This window comes from Schistocerca cancellata, chromosome 7 (assembly GCF_023864275.1).
Source record: "Schistocerca cancellata isolate TAMUIC-IGC-003103 chromosome 7, iqSchCanc2.1, whole genome shotgun sequence".
Taxonomy (NCBI): domain Eukaryota; kingdom Metazoa; phylum Arthropoda; class Insecta; order Orthoptera; family Acrididae; genus Schistocerca; species Schistocerca cancellata.
Genome location: NC_064632.1, coordinates 350,962,351 through 350,980,737, shown reverse-complemented (window position 1 = coordinate 350,980,737; position 18,387 = coordinate 350,962,351). Strand labels below are relative to the sequence as shown.

At 41.9% G+C, this 18,387-nt stretch overlaps 1 protein-coding gene across 1 annotated transcript in view; it reads left to right on the top strand.

Moving 5' to 3' along the window:
- The window catches only part of LOC126092028 (NACHT domain- and WD repeat-containing protein 1), a 621,846-nt gene that overhangs the window by 398,913 nt on the left and 204,546 nt on the right, over nucleotides 1-18,387 (top strand). The window lies entirely within an intron of this gene.

Below are 18,387 nucleotides of genomic sequence, written 5' to 3'. Positions count from 1 at the left end.
CCTTTCTGGATACAGAAAATGTTCTACTGCTGCCCTGGCCAGCACATTCTCCAGATCTCTCACCAATTGAATACGTCTGGTCAATGGTGGCCGAGCAACTGGCTCGTCACAATACGCCAGTCACTACTCTGCATGAACTGTGGTATCGTGTTGAAGCTGCATGGGCAGCTGTACCTGTACACGGCATCCAAGCTGTGTTTGACTCAATGCCCAGGGGTATCAAGGCCGTTATTACGACCAGATGTGGTTGTTCTGGGTACGCATTTCTCAATATCTATGGACGCAAATTGCGTGAAAATGTAATCACATGTCAGATTTAGTTTAATATATTTGTCCAATGAATACCCGTTTATCATCTGCATTTCTTCTTGGTGTAGCAATTTTAATGACCAGTAGTGCATTTTACAAACAGAAGACCCCCTTATAGCCTATCGTGCCAAGGCGCCACTTCCTGGACACGAGCGACAGATGGCGAGTCGGCCGACCTGAATATGGCTTTCAGGGGGTTTTCCACGTCCATCAATGTTATGGTTGTACACTGACCAGCCAGAACATTATGACTACCTGCCTGATAGTCGGTATGTTCACCTTTGCCGCGGATAACAGTGGCGACGCGTCGTGGCATGGAAGCAAAGAGACCTCGGTAGATCGCTGGTGGTAGTTCACACCACATCTGCAGTACGTCACCTAATTCCCGTAAATTCATAGGAGGAGGCTGCTGAGCTCTAAGACTATGTTCAATTACATCCGAGATGTATTCAATCAGCTTCAGATCTGGCGAGTTGGGTGACCAGCACATCAACTGGAACTCGCCATTGACTCATCACACTCCTGGCCCTGTGAAGTCGCTCATTATCTTGTTGAAAAATGCACATGTCATAAAGGGGTGTACGTGGTCTACAACCAGTGTACGATAATACCTGACGTTATGGTGTCTTGCACGAGCTCCAGTGGATCCACAGATACCCACGTGAATGTTCGCCAGTGAGTAATCGAGCCGTTGCCTAATTGTTTCCGTCCCACAGTACAGGTGTCAAGGAGGTGTACCCCTGGAAGACGACGGATTCGCGCCCCCCTATCAGCATGATGAAGAAGGTACCTGTATTCATTAGACCATTCAATGCTCTGTCACTGCACCAACTTCCAGTGCCGATGGTCAAGCGCCCATTTCAGTCATAGTTGCCAATGTCGTGGTGTTAACATTGGCACAGGCTTGGGTCGTGGGCTGTGGAAGCCCATCGTTAGGAGTGTCCGGTGAACTGTCTGTTCAGGTACACTTACACCCTGTCCATAATTAAAGTTTGACTTTAGTTCCGCCATAGTTCTCTAGCCCTCCTGTTTTACCAGTCCGCCCAGACTACGACGCCCGACATCCGTAATGAGGGGTGGCTGCCCAACCCCATGACCCCTGGATGTGGTTTGGAAATTTGTGGTAAGGTCTTATGGGACCAAACTGCTGAGGTCGTCGGTCCCTAAGCTTACACACTATTGAATCTAGCTTAAACTAACTTACGCTAAGGACGACACACACGCCCATGCACGAGGGAGGACTCGAACCTCCAACTGGATGTGGTTTCACCTTGATTTTGCGCATGTTGAAGACACTCACCACAGCTCCCCTCGAACACCTGACATTTCGTACAGTTTCCGAAATGCTCGTGCCGGGTCTGCAGGCCATCACATTCTGCCCTCAGTCAAACACAGATAGATCACAGGCCTCCGCCAGTCTACACACGGGCAGCACGCTCCCTGATAATACAAGCACTTTGTGTGTGTACGACCTGCAGTCATTCCTCGCCAGGTGAAGCTGCTATCGCCTGGACGAGTTTATATCCACAGTAGGTCGCCAGTCATAACGTTATGGCTGATCAGTGCAGTTAAACTGACGGTGTTCCAAGTGTTGCAGTATCGGTTGTGAAATCCCTCGACTAGCAGGACAGAATGAGTGACGTTACATTTGTGGAAAGGGGCCAAAATAAGTTGCTGTCAGTTACACTCAACACACAAATTTTATTACTTAAAACATACAATAACGTAAGCAAGAATTAAAACTCTCAAGGTTTTAACGAAAGAGCTCCTTTGATACGATTTAAAGAAGCTGAAAGCCACATACGAAAATCCAGGGCCCAAGGCCTAAGCAAGGAATTGAGGTCCAGGAGTTCTTCCGGAAGTTTCACTTTCTTCAAAAAAAAATTTTTACTTCAATTAAAATAGGCTGAAGGCCACATATTAAGCAAGAACAATGTTAAAGCTAAAGGCCAAAACAAAGATTTTAAAGCTAATTCTAAATAGGCTGAAACCCGGCTGAAGGCCACATATCAACCAAACAATTTAACGCTTAAAGCCTAGGAAGAAGATCTTTCAATTTAACAGTCTGAGGGCCTTAGCTTAAAACATTTCATGCATACTCGGCTGAAGGCCTGATACTAAAGAATAATAATGTTATGACTTGAGGGAAAACGAAGATTTTAATTTTTTAGTTTAAGAGAGGTTAAAACTCGGCTGAAGGCCACATACTAAAGAATAACAATCTTATGACTTATGAGCAAGCCAAAATTTTGAATTTTCAATTTAAAGAGATTCAACTCGGCTAAAGTCCACATCTACATCTACATCTATATCCATACTCCGCAAGCCACCTGACGGTGTGTGGCGGAGGGTACCCTGAGTACCTCTATCGGTTCTCCCTTCTATTCCAGTCTCGTATTGTTCGTGGAAAGAAGGATTGTCGGTATGGTAGTGCCGTAATTTAGTAGATGGACTGAACACACTCTTGATGTTAAAATTCCTTAAAATTCGTCCAATCTTAAACGATATGCCTCCAGCATAAAGAAGAAAGGCCACCAATCTATGTTCCTCTTTATGCACCTCCGGAGATGGTCCAGACTCCATAGCCCGACGAATCCGCTTCTCGGAGTATCCATTTTCCTTAAAAACAGCCATCAAATGCGCATATTCTTGGGTTAAGCTGTCCGCATCGAAAATGGCATATGCTCTCCGTACCAAAGTGCTAAGGACGCCACTGCTTTGGTGTGGTGGATGACAACTCTTAGGATGCAGATACCAATCTGTGTGCATCGGCTTTCGGTTAACACTGTGTCCCAAAGTACCATATGTTTTTTTTATAAACCATAACGTCTAAAAATGGAACCATCCCATCACTTTCAACCTCCATAGTAAATTTTATGCGGGGATGAAGACAGTTGAAGTGGTCCAAAAATCTATTGAGAGCATCACATCCATGTGGCCAGACGAAAAAGGTATCATCTACATATCTCCAGAAGCACGTTGGTTGCAAAGCTGAAGTCCTCAGTGACATATCCTCGAAGTCCTCCATAAATAAATTGATAAACCACACAGCGTAAGAAAACAAAAGATGTACCCAGAAGGGGAGGAGGAAAATAAATGATATTTCAAGGGTTCAGAGAGTATGTGATGTTACTTCAGTGATTACAAAATCGAGTCACAATTGCAAAGAATTTACCAGTATGAGCCCACTTATCAGTAGGACGTTGCATCCTGTCTGCCACGGACGCATGAAGGGATTCGATTGGGAAGCTGTTGTATCCTCTCTTGGAAGAAGCTGGCCCACAGTAACTGGTCCTTGATACCTTGATACAGGCACTGGGACAGAGCTGGTCCCAAACATTTATTGGGGGCGGACTTCGGGATCTTTCTGGCCATGGGAGTACTTCAACACCACACAGACAGTTCGTAGAGCCAGGTTCCATGTGAAGATGCACATTTTCCAGTTGAAAAGTGGCCCCACGATATTATAGCGTGAGAGATAACACATGAGAAAGCAGGATGCCATGACGTACCGCTGTGCCATCAGTGTTCCCTCAATAACTACTAGTGGTGATTTGTCATCATATCCGATGACTCCCCACACCATGACATCAGGAATAGCACAGCACCGCTCTGAGTTTTCAGATCACTGGAGGAACGCGACCTCTGCCCAGGGCACCGCCGTACAGGACGTTGGTGGTAACCTAGCTTAGTACACATCCGCGATTCATAGCCAAACATAATGTGGCGCCGTTTATCAACAGTCCATGCTTCCCGGTCACAGCACCATCCAAAACGCAGCAGTTTGTGTTGTGGGGTTAACGGCAGCCCAAGCATGGAACAGTAATTCCTTAGAGCGGTTGCTGCTAGTCTCAGACCAATATGCCGATCCTCCCTTACGGTAGTCATATGCGATCTAGCGAAACCTTAACGACAAGTATGCCTGTCATTCCATTCCCAAGAATACCACTATCACATTTTCGTGCCTCACATATCTCGATACTGAACGATTCGACAAACCAGCCAAATGGAGACCCACGACGGGGCTCCTTTCAAGCTGTCAGCTGATGTCGTGTGACTAGGGCCTCCCGTCGGGTAGACCGTTCGCCAGGTGCAAGTCTTTCGATTCGACGCCACTTCGGCGACTTGCACGTCGACAGGGATGAAATGATGATGATTAGGACAACACAACACCCATTCCCTGAGCGGGGAAAATCTCCGACCCAGCTGGGAATCTAACCCGTGCCCTTAGGATTGACATGTCGCGATGACCACACAGCTACCGGGGCGGGGGGGGGGGGCGGAGGGAGGGTGACAGCTGATGATAATGGTATCTCACACGTGTACGCGGCATCTCCGTGTTCTTCATAGTGATGACGCACATCGGCGCTGTTCACGCCCCTTATATAAGCTGCCAGCCCTGGTAACAACACTAAACACGAACAATACAAATGCACTCTTATGGCCATTCTACTTATCAAGGGGAAATGCAGCTGAAGTTACGTTGACAATGGACTGTATCTTTTGCGTGCTTCAGTACCTTTGTCAGTCAATTCATATCATTGCTAAATCTTTAATTCTGATACAGTATTTCATTTCTTGGGTACCTCATAACATCATTTTCACTGTTCGGTAGTGGTCTAAGTGAAGTGACGTCGTGTTAACGTTACGTATAGCATCATGGCACCACCATGTCAGCTTCGAATTGACGCTAACAGAACCCAGCATGTTGTACTGACCAGTGAATATTCAAGACAGCTGAAATTAACATTGGGTATGACTTAAGGAAGCGAATATCAGATTGTTTCTGACAAGATAGTATCATATTACAAGATCAGCGGCGAACTTGTTGCTATTCGAGACGAGTAGGCTATGTGCTGGCTCCCTTCACTCCTTCTGTAGAATCACAAGCTCAACACTACCATGTACACACACTCATCACAGCCAACCAAACGACACACATACACATTCAGTTCATAGATGGGAGAAAGGCGACGGCAAACCACCTCCACTAGGATCTTGCCAAGAGTCGTAATGCAGAATTCCTCCATCTGGAGGTCTGGAACCGCGCGACCGCTACGGTCGCAGGTTCGAATCCTGCCTCGGGCATGGACGTGTGTGATGTCCTTAGGTTAGTTAGGTTAAGTAGTTCTAAGTTCTGGGGGACTGATGACCTCAGAAGTTAAGTCCCATTAGTGTTCAGGACCATTTGATTTTTTTTTTTTTTTTTTAGAACATTACGACCACAGACCTGCTATCGATATAAACCTGTCCAGGCGATAGCAGCGTCACCTGGTGAGGAATGACTGCTAGTCAGACACGCACACACTGTAGTGTCACTGAGTGTGCTGTCCATGTGTAGAATGAGGAAGACGCGCGATCTATTTGAGTTTGACCGAGGGTGGATTGTCGTATCCCAGAGGCTCAGTACAAACATTTCGGAAACTGCACGGCTTGTCCGTGATAGATGAGTGTTGTGGTGAGTGTCTGTTGTGGACTGGCAAGACAGCCAATCCACAGTGACGGGTAGCCGAAAGGCACGCGTTAAGCTCACGCAGACTGGCGTGAGGTCTGGAACAGTTAAGGTTTTGTATAGTAGCAAATAAAGTACGTAGTTGATGTAATACTTAACTTTAATCCATAATTGGTGTACATCGCTCTTGACTGTACAGGTTTTAATATCTCAATATAAACTGGTAATGGCACCTTGCTAGGTCGTAGCAAATGACGTAGCTGAAGGCTATGCTAACTATCGTCTCGGCAAATGAGAGCGTATTTGTCAGTGTAGCATCGCTAGCAAAGTCGACTGTACAACTGGGGCGAGTGCTAGGACGTCTCTCTAGACCTGCCGTGTGGCGGCGCTCGGTCTGCTATCACTGACAGTGGCGACACGCGGGTCCGACGTATACTAACGGACCGCGGCCGATTTAAAGGCTACCACCTAGCAAGTGTGGTGTCTGGCGGTGACACCACAGTGTCTTCAATACGTGGCGGGAAGAAGGTGAAACGACCTCCAGACGTAGTGGGGTTCGTCGGCCACCGCTCACCAAAGATGTTGGATGTCGTAAGCTGGGCAGACTGGGAAGGCGGCGAACTGTGGCGGAACTAACTTTAGACTTTAGTGCTGGGCGGAGTACGAGTGTGTCTGAACACACGGTGCACCGAACACTCCTAACGATGGGCCTCCGCTGCCGACTACCCATGCATGTGCCAATGTTAAGTTTGTGGCTCCCTCCATCGCTAATGCTGGAATTCAATATTGTGTTGGCCCACACTTAATCTAGATGAGAGCTTGCACGCAGGCATACGCTCAGTCAGGTGCTGGAAGGTTTCTTGGGGAATGGCAGCCAAGTCTTGACGGAGTACTTCACAGAGGAGAGGTATCGATGTCGGTCGGTGAGGCCTGGCACGAAGTCGGCTTTCCAAAACATTCCAAAGGTGTTCTATAGGATTCAGGTCAGGACTCTGTGCAGGCCAGTCCATTACAGGGATATTATTGTCGTGTAACCACTTCGACACAGGCCGTGCATTATGAACAGCTGCTCGATCATGTTGATAGATGCAATTGCCATCCCCGAATTGCTTTTAAACAGTGGGAAGGAAGAAGGTGCTTAGAACAGCAATGTAGGCCTCTACCGTGGTAGTGGACGCAAAACAACAAGGGGCGCAAGCCTCCATGAAAAACACGACCACACCATAATACTACCGCCTCCGAATTTTACTGCTGGCACTACACTCGCTGGCAGATGTTCACCGGGCTTTCGCCATACCCACACTCTGACATCGGATCGCCACGTTGTGTACCGTGATTCGTCACTCCATACAACGTTTTTCCACTCTTCAATCGTCCAATATTTACGCCCATTAAGCCAATTGAGGCGTCGTTTGGCATTTACCGGCGTGAAGTGTGGCTTATGAGCAGCAGCTCGACCATGAAATGCAAGTTTTCTCATCTCCCGCCTAGCTGTCATACTACTTGCAGTGGATCCTGATGCAGTTTGGAATTCCTGTGTGATGGTGTGGATAGATGTCTCCCTATTACACATTACGACCCTCTTCAACTGTCGGCGGTCTGTGTCAGTCAGCAGACGAGGTCGCCTTATTACGCTTTTGTGCTGTACGTGTCCCTCCAGGTTTCCACTTCACTATCACCTAGGGATGTTTAGGATAATGAAAATCTGGCGTACAGACGTATGACACAAGTGACACCCAATCACCTGAACACGTTCGAAGTCTGTGAGTTCCATGGAGCGCCCCATTCTGCTCTCTCAAGATGTCTAATGACTGCTGAGGCCGCTGATATGGAGTACCTGGCATTAGGTGGCAGCACAATGCACCTAATACGGCAAACGTATGTTTTTGGGGGTGATGGATACTTTTGATCACATAGTGTATTCTGGTGCTGCTTGAATTATTTTATATTCATGTGATCTGAAATATCTTTTTTCCATTTCGCATCAACGACCCAGACTATATCTAGATTCATCAGTTACATTTCACTTTTTAAATTTTCTAGCTTTTCTACCACATTCACCCTTCCAACAGTCAATGCTCCGATTCATAGAATTTTATGGTTTTGTCGGTTATCCAGTCTTTTTCCTATGGGCAGCGCTTTCTTGGCAGTCTCCTCTAGGAGATCCGAATTGGATAGTAATTCATAATCTTTTCCCAAAGGAAAGAGCATGATTTTTCAATTATAGGCCACAATTAAATGTGGATATTCGTTATGTATCGTTAATGCAGTGGTTTACATCGCGTTCTGTATCCTCATGCCGTTGAAGATCGCTGTCCTTCTGCATCTCAGCCGCAAAGGGATGCCTCAAAAATCTCTTTGCTTCTCCGTCCAATTTGACAAGGCCGCTGCAGAACGAGGGTGACTACTTATGTCGAAAGGTTTCAACCGCCGTTGCTGATCCTTTTGATCTAAAAATTAAGCAGTATTTGGAATCGAACATGAGATCCAAGACGTTTTGATTACTAATTAGAGACGCTACCTGTAGACCTAGGTATGTATCGGAATAAAGCAGTGAGGTGCGAACCGTTAAAGGACCATACTGCAGATGTTTGAAGGTAGGCCTGTCATTTTGCTTGTTGTATGTTATCGATGTGCACGTCAGGGGGAGAACAAGTTACGTTACTGTTAAACACTCTTTGGTCTTGTTACGGCCCAGTTTTGCCTCTGCGCAGTCTGATACATTCCTAGTTGAAGTGTGGTAGGTGATGGACGTGTTGATGGTCGTATTCAGTGTGCTGTGTTGATTTGTGATTGTGTCTGTTGGATGACGATAGATTTATTGAAAAGGACATCAAGGATGAACCTAATGTATATACCGAAAGGTGAAAAAAATATAAATTTTGAAGTTTGAGGTAAGGGTGCAGCACTGCGTAGCTAGTGTGTCGGAGTGATTATCATCAGATAGTTAATGTCGTTCACTTTCTCAGAGCTGAGAGAAAGACCACCCCACTTCCTTGAGTCATGCATTAACATATCAACCTATTAAGCTGTTTGCTTTTTATAGAAATTCTCTGTTAACATTGTACCCTTTTCAAATCATTGTTCACTTTGTTAAGCATAGTATTGTGCAAACTAGTGTTATGTGTGAAGGTAACGCGAAGTTTTATTCTGTCTCTATGAATACATAATTCATTCTAAAATCGTTGTTTTGAAATATCATTTCAAAGGAATAGTTACCCTCCCCATTCCACTGTTTAAAGGTTTTTATTACGTATTATCGCACTGCAGCATGTGGTATGCAACAGTCTGAATACGAATTTACGAGTAGAAATAGAAATATAGCATAGGCGCTGCCTGCTTGCTGTTTACTGTTGTGCTTTTGATAAATTTGCAACAATGTTGTCAAGACGTGAGCTAAGTGGAAATTTTGATTAGAGTCAGATAATTTTTTTACTTCAGTTTCGCATTTGATACAAAGGCAAGTTGCTTTCAGACCAGTTACAGTTCAGTTGAGAGTAAGTTCTGTTTAGTCAAAGGTTAGCATACGAGTTTAGGTTGAATAACACTTTGTGGGTACATAGTTTTGGTGAAACGTAGACTTTTTGAGTAGGAGGTAAATTTCGGCTAAATGCCATACAAAAACACATAGTGGAGAGCTTACGCTATCTCTTGACAATGTTACCGGTGGCCATAAAGACGAAGGTTCGGGAAGCCAAACTAGGTGGTGATTCTGCTTGATGACAACGCCCCTGCTCACTGCACAGAACACAGTCAGTCAAGTTGCCTCTTGTGTGACGACGAGGTGATTTTCTAGGCAGAAGTTTTCCGGAACAGCCAAAATGCAGACTTCTAAAACCCAGTTCTCCGCCAAATCATCCACCTGTGTGAAAAATGTGTCACACTGAACGGTGAGTGTCTAGAAAAGGACGAACACCATCACAAAGTTCGTCATCGCAGTATGATTTCAAAATAATGACTAAAACTTTATGGTTACCTCTCGTACGTACATCTTTTGAAAAAAGTAGTACAGTGTTGTAACACATTCCAATGCTAACAGCAAAACTTCGCACAAAAAGGAAACCCGCACGCTGTGCTAAATGTCAGGCAGCATCCTGTCGGCACAGCACTTTTTCGACTCCACCTCTCTGTTAGCACTGCCCAACAGGGTTGAAATTTCGCTGACTCCCGATTCATATTTAGTAGTTTCACCGGTATTTTGTTTTTCTTCTTGCGAACAGTTTCACTTTGAACGTTAACTGTGACTGTATCACTGCAATCCCCTTCTCACAAGATAATGAAAGCCATTACAAAGTACATACTTTCAATTGTTAAAACATTGGGTCTTTCTTGGTGGATTAAGGTAACTGAATTGCTACACTAAATAATTATTTTTAATGTACCAAAGTTTTAAAACGAAATAGAAAGTATAAAATGATATCTCCTAGCCCCATACAGATTCCTAATTCCTTGCAGATAGTCCTGAAAATCTGCAATTGCGCAACTGTAATCGCTATAGGGTTCCCCAAGGTTCAATCTTAGGTCCACCATTGTTCCTAATTTCTGTAAACGACCTTCCACCTCATATACGCAAGCAGATTAGTTCTTTTTGCAGATGACACTGATATTGTAATCCACACAAACATGCATACAGAAACAGAAGAAATGATATACACAGTTGTTAAAATTATATACACAGTTTTGCACATCTACGGCTGCAACACCAATGATAAGCGTAACAAATGGCAAGGAAACTATAAATACAGGGGACACTTCAACGTTCGTATGTGTCCATATTGATGAGATTTTAAATAGGAGAAAGCACATTTCGGAACTACTAAAACAACTTAGTTAAGCCTCATTTGCAACTTAGAGTCATTGCAGATCTTGGGGAGAGACAAATCAGTAAATGCTATGTGGAAAATCGTTCTGGGCTAACTCATTTTTAAGAAAGAACGTCTTCATTGCCCAAAAATGTGCTGCAAGAATAGTACGTGGTGCTCACCCATGATCATCTTGTCGACATCTGCTTAAAGAATTGGGCATTCAGATTACTGCTTCACAGTATATTCATTCCCTCGTCATGTTTTTTAAAGTAATTCACTACAGTTCAAAAGGAACAATGTTGTACATAATTACAACACAAGAAGGAAAAATTGCATGCATTACTCCACGTCATGGTTGTCTTTAGCACAAAAAGGGTTGCACAATGCTGCAACAAAAGTTTTTGATCACTTGCCCAGTGATACAAAATACCTCACAGACAAAGAAAATTTGAAAACAAACTGAGAAAGTTTCTCCTTGACAACTCTTTCTGTTCTGTAGAAGAACTTCTATTAGTGTAATGTATAAAAGGTGGTGCATAGGATGTACTGATACAACATTTGTATATCTTATTCTATTTGGAAAAAAATCTTAGAAATGTTCAGAGTGTAATCATATGTACAAATTAATTTGTGATGTGAGTGTAAAATGACTCATTCCACATCATTACGATCTATTGTACAAAATGATCCATGGAACATGGAACTAACGAACTACTAAGTAATTAACAGTACTTATACAATTTAAAACGCAAAACGTGGGATGCATGCAGTAGATAATACTAAAGAGTACTAAAAGTAACTGTCATTGAGAAAACTTGCGCAAGATTTCATATCATTTGCAGTGCAACGAAATTGTAAATGATTTATGTGAACTATTCATGAATCAATTATTTATTGCGTGTGCCCCACATTTCTCGTTTTAAATCTTCCAAATATTCCAGTAGCTATTAAAAATTCACAGGCACAAATTTTCAGGAATATCTATCACGGGATAGGAATCCGTATGAGGCTATTAGAAATTATTTTATCCAAGTATCATCCAGAAAGTAAAGAACGTTTTGACATAACTAAATAAAAACAGAAGAGATCAACACAAAACTTTGTTTACAAAGTTGTAGTATCTTATCCCACTTTTCAAGCTGCAAGGCATTCAATGTAATGTGGGGTCAATTTTTTAATTCCCATGTGTTTCTCCTCTACCACCGAAGATCTGAGCCAGAATGTCACCGCTTGCTTGATGTTCTCATTGTTTGCAAACTGTTTTCCACCCAAAGATTCTTTCAGTTTCAGGGATAAGTGAACACCACTTGGTGCCACGCAAGGCGGTGAAGTTCTTGTGTGTGTGCTGATGCCATAATGACTGAAGCCTGCCCACTCCAAACTTCATTGAGCATGCCGGTTTTCTCTGACTAACATAGCCACCATTTTCTTATTGAAGACCTGTTCAATGCACTATCGCCATAAACATTGTTTATTTACATGTAAGTTTTGATAATCCGAAAATTTTGGGCATTCATAAACCAAATGATACTTCATACTTTGGGTTTACGAGATTTTCCGTGGGTGCTGCTATGCTGAAAGGTTACAGAACAGGCTTGGTCGCTTGAATTATTAATTGAACACAATATTTTGGAGGACTGTTTCACATTACTGTGTGGTTCTACGTCATATACTGTAACTAGCTCTGCTTCGTGATCAGAAAAACCATTATTAACAGGAAAAGTTTTTATCTGGTTAAATTTATCTTGATTTATAAAAACATTGTCCATCTCTGTGCTACTTTCCAGTACTACGCAAGCAGGAAAATCAGCAACTGATGTCAAATTAAAAGAACCAAGTAATACTTAAAGGTGATTCTTTCTGTCAGATTCTTTCGAGAAATCTACCCTGAAATCCCAACAAACAATAATTTTCTTCCTCTGATAGATACCACAACAAACAATACAAGTTTTTCAGAAAGAGCTGAAAATTTTCCAATGGAGAGCAACAATTACAAAAGTACCATTACTTAGCTTTAGCTCACAGACACATGCTTCTACATGTTACACTACACAGAACATTTTAGTTTCTAAATATTTCACATTATGATAAATTTTAACATATTCGCACCTCCTCCTATCCATAGAGAATACATGTGCTGAAAACTTATATCCACCCACATTTACCTTTCCCATCTCTGTTACTACATGGTGTTCAGACAGACATAGTACATCTCTTCCACCCTCAGTTTCTAAATCTTCTAAACAATCAAGAAGCTCACCTAGTTTGTTTTTCAACCCTCTGATATTCTGGTGAAGTATACTAACATTTTCTGTTGCACTTATATGAGAACCTTTTGATATTTTAACATCTCCAGCACTTGCCTGTCTGAGCTTCTCATTAAGCTTAATTTCGTTTAATGTTGAATCAATAGTCACTTATCTTCACCTAAAGAAGACGTACTCCCTTGAGTTTCAGTGTCCCCCCTTAGAGATTTTGCTGTCATCCCGGCCAACTTATCCTTCCCTTTCCCACTGAGATGCAGGCCATGGCCGGTGTGGCCGAGCGGTTCTAGGCGCTTCAGTCTGGAACCGCGAGACTGCTACGGTCGCAGGTTCGAATCCTGCCTCGGACATGGATGTGTGTGATGTCCTTAGGTTAGTTAGGTTTAAGTAGTTCTAAGTTCTAGGGGATTGATGACCGATGTTGAGTCCCATAGTGCTTAGAGCCATTTTTTTGAGATGCAGGCCATGCCCTGTGAAGTTACTACCAATAGTATCAACAGGAACAAAACCCATGCCTGACAAACTAGCCATCCGAAGCAGCTGATCTAACTCCATATTGTCCCTCCTGACAGAGCTGTTCAACATGGGCAAATCATACCACATGGAAGCAGGAACCAATCCAAGACTTGTATGGTTCTTTCAGATGCTATTTTTATCAGGTCACACTCAATACTGTAGCAATGATCCCTGACAGTACTGTTTCCTGTTCCACCCATTATCACAACATGATCCTGAATTGTAAAACTGCTGCAGAATGAACTTACATCCTCTATCATTTGGCTAAGACGTGCACAGGGCTTCAAAGAACTTGTGACTCGGTACCTGCCACCTAATTTTTCTGCAACATCTGGCCCGCACCTCTCCCATGGCTACTAACTAACAACAGAACTTTCCTCGTACTTTCTACTTTTTTTGAAACTTGATTTCCTGCTGAAAGCCTGTTGAGTATTAACTACACTTACATCTACATGATCCTCTTCCTTAGTTAAGTGAGATAACAACGCAAGTCTATTTTTGTGCCAATTATAAAATTTACAGCACTGTATTAAGAAAAGTTATTAAAAATTCTAGCAGTATGTGCATTATGTCTGAGATCAGCACCTCTGGCAATAAAATTAAAACAGTTTGGAATATTGTTAAAAGGGAAACAGGGCAACTAAGAGCACAGGAAAATTGTGTTTCTATCAAACTCAAGGAAAAGTTTGTTAACAAAATTCACAAATAGAAAATATGTTAATAATCATTTTTTAATGTTGTAGTGAAAAAAAGGGTCCGACTGTTCATTAGAAAATTCAAGGCTGTATGTGGAAGAGGCAATACCTACGCAATTTTCTAAAATTAAAATTCAACACACCTCTCCTACTGAAATTAGGAAAATAAATTCACTCAAAAAGCAAAAGCTTGCTTGGAATTCAAATTTTTGGTAACATTTTCGGGAAACAGCAATCTTGTAAGCTATATAGAATCAGTGAGAAACAGTCTAGATCGTGATGGTACTTTAATAAAATGACCGGTTTCGGCCGAGGCTTAGACCATCTTCAGGCAGAACCCTCAGCTGAAGTAGACGACGGAGCTGATCCTCCTTGTTACACAAAAGGGGTGAGAACACTGTTGCAGAAACAAACACAAAACAAAAAACATGCCACACTCAATCGGACGCAAAATCTCCGAGACTGGCGGTCTTTTACAGAAGCTCGAAATTTAGCGCGGACTCCAGCGCAAGATGCTCATAATAGTTCCCACAACGAAACTTTAGCACAGCCTTCCGAAAGTCCTTCACCAAAGAAGACGAAGTAAATATTCTAGTATTCTAATCAAGAACAGCTGCGAACATGGGAAACGTAGAAGTAGATATCCTGGGAGTAGTGAAGCAAATTATATCACTTAACAAAAGCAAGTCTTTCGGTACAGACTGTATACCAGTATGCTGATGCAATAGCTCCAAACTTAACAAACGTATACAACCGTTCACTCGACGAAAGATCGTCACACCAATATTCAAGAAAGGCAGTAGGAGTGATCCACTAAATTACAAGCCCATATCATTAACTCGTTATGCAGCTGCAGTTTGGAAAACATATTGTGTTCGAACATTATGAGGTGCCTCGAAGAAAGCGGTCTATTGACACACAATCAACTCGGATTTAGAAAACATCGTTCTTGTGAAACACAGATAGCTCTTTACTCGTAAAAAGTGTTGAGTGCTATTGATAAGGGATCTCAAATTGATTCCGTATTTCTGTATTTATGGAAGGCTTTTGACACTGTACCACATAAGCGGCTTCTAGTGAATTTCCGTGCTTATGGAATATCGTTTCAGTTACGTGCCTGGATCCGTGATTTCCTGCTAAAGAGACCACAGTTCGTAGTAACTGACGGAAAGTCATCGAGTAAAATAGAAGTGATTTCTGGCGTTCCCCAAGGTAGTGTGATAGTTCCTTTGCTGTTATTGGGAGACAATCTGAGCTGCCGTCTTAGGTTTTTTTGCAGTTGACGCTGTCGTTTATCGACTAGTAGAGTCATCAGAAGATCAAAACAAATTTCAAACCGATTTAGAAAAGATATCTGTATGGTGCAAAAATTGGCAGTTGACCCTAAATAACGAAAAGTGTGAGGTAATCTACATGAGTCCTACACGATTACACGATAAATCAGTCAAACGTAAAGGCCATAAATCCAACTAAATACCTAGGAATTATAATTACGAACATCATAAATTGGAAGGAACACATAGAAAATGTAGTGGGGAAGACTAACCAAAGACTGCAGTTGGCAGGACACTTACAAAATGTATCAGATCTACCTAAGAGACTACCTACACTACGCCTGTCCGGCCTCTGTTAGAATACTGCTGCACAGTGTGGGATCCTTACCAGATAGAATTGACTGAGTACATCGAAAAAGTTCAAAGAAGAACAGTACGTTTTGCATTATTGTGAAATCGGGGAGAGAACGTATCTGAAATGATACAGGATTTTGCGTGGACATCATTAAAACAAAGGCCTTTTTCATTGCGGAGGAATCTTCTCGCGAAATTTCAATAACCAATTTACTCCTCCGAATGCGAAAATATTTTGTTGACGCTGGCCAACATAGGGAGAAACGATCACAATAATAAAATAAGGGAAACCAGAGCTTGCACGAAAGACATAGATGTTGGTTTTTTCCGCGCGCTATACGAAATCGGAATAACAGAGAATTGTGAAGATGGTTCGATGAACCCTCAACCACGCACTTAAATGTGATTTGCAGTCTATCCACGTGGATGTAGATGTCGAACAACCAGTTGACCTCAGTCGCTGAAACCGCTAATGGAGAGTAGAGTGCTAAAATCTCTTTCCCAACTAGCAAGTAGGATTCTTAGCCAGTACTAGCTCACTGAAACAGAGCACTTTTCTGGACTGGTGACATACACTGTTGTTAAACCATTCCATAAAAAGCGGGATAGGTCTGATGCTAACGACTACTTCCCCATCTCACTACCGACAGCTTTATCCGAAATTCTTGAAAAAGTAATGTATTCAAGAGTAGCCTCACATATTTGTAAAAATGAAGCACAAACAAAATGTCAGTTTCATTTCCAGAAAGGCTTTTCAATAGAAAATGCGATGTATGCTTTCACTGATCAGATGTTAAAAGCTCTTAGTAACCGAACACCACCCATTGGGATTTTTTGGGATCTCTCAAAGGCTTTTGACTGTGTGAATCATGAAATTCTTCTTGATAAATACTGTGGTAGAGGTCGGACAGTGTATAAATCGTTTGATTCATATTTAACTGGAAGAATTAAGAATGTTAAAATTAACAGTACAGATAGACTGCAAAAATTAGCAAAGCCCTCTATCTGGGCAGGTGTCAACAAGTGCCCCACAGGGTTCAGTCTTGAGTCCCTTATTGTTCTTAGTACATATTAATGACTTACCATTCTTTGTTCATGAAGATGCAAAGCTAACTCTTTTTGCTGACGATACAAGTATAGCAAGCACACTCAACAAACGAGAATTAGCTAAGATAGTTGTGAATAATATCTTTCAGAAAATTATTAAGTGGTTCTCTCTAAATTAACTCTCACTAAATTTTGAGAAAACACAGTATATAAAGTTCTGTACAGTAAATGGCACAATACCATTTACAAATATAGACTGAACGGAAGTCCGTTGCTAAGGCAGAATATTAGAAATTTCTAAGTGTGTGCATTGACGAGAAATTGAATTGGAAGAAACACATTGACGAGCTACTGAAATGTTTGAGCTCAGGTTATGCTATTAGGGTTAATGCAAATTTTGGTGATACGCATATCAGTAAATTAGCCTAATGTGCCTATTTTCATTCACTGTTTTCATGTGGCATCATATTTTGGGGTAATTCATCATTAGGAGAAAAAGTATTCATTGCACAAAAGCGAGTAATCAGTATAATAGCTGGAGCCCATCTAATATCACCTTTCAGATTCTTATTTAAGGAACTAGGGATATTCGCAGTACCTTCACAATACATACATTCACTTATGAAATTTGCTGTTAATAACACATCCCAGTTCAGAAATAATAGCAAAGTGCATAGTTACAACGCTAGAAGAAAGGATTATCTTCACTATTCTGGGTCATATCTGACATTGGCACAGTAGGGGTGAATTATGCAACCTCAAAAGTCTTTGATCATTTACCAGATGGCATTAAAAGTCTGACAGATAGCCATCCAGCATTTAAAAACAAATTAAAAGAATTTCTGGATGACAGCTCCTTCTACTCAGTAGGTGACTTTTTTAGGTATGAAGTAGTAATTGTAAAAAAAATATTAATTAAATAAAACAAAAATTTAATTATATCTTGTAAAGACTTTCACATAATTACGAAATGTCGTATTCATGATCTATGGAATAAGTGTTAATGTAATATAACAAATCTTGGATCACACTGAGACAGGGGAAGGTGCTGTGGGGGATCGGCGTCGGGTATGGGGCACATTCGTTCTGTACTTTCTAGATGAATTTCGTACTTTTTATTCCGTTATAAAAACGTGACATATTAAAAAATTATTAAAATATTTATTTCCTGATTTTTTTGACTTGTGTCCGCCTAAAATTTGAGCCATACTTCAGTGAAACCAGCGGCTAAATTATCCGATGGTGTCATCCAGTGGTGTTCAGACCTTAGATTCCACATAATCGGGACACGTCTGTTAGACAGTGTTATCCGTTGTCCTAATGATATTTTCTTAGACGTCAGTTGTGGAGGAGGAGGATAGTGAGAATATAAGGGGTGTTTATCGGAGGTAGTTACTTTATATCTTTCTCTCCACACAGTTATCTCACGCCAGATGTCTGGAGGAGAAATTCCAGCTAATAATAAACTTTATCCCGCGCTTTATGCTTCAGACATCCACTATTAATCTACATGACTCATTAACAGCGATATCTACTCGTTTTGTGTGGACAAAATTATACCACAAAGGGCAAGCATATTCACCTGCAGTGTAACACAAAGATAAAGCTTTAGTCTTAACTGTTTTTTTTTCTGCAGCACCCCAGGATATTGCCGAAATTGTACGCAATATG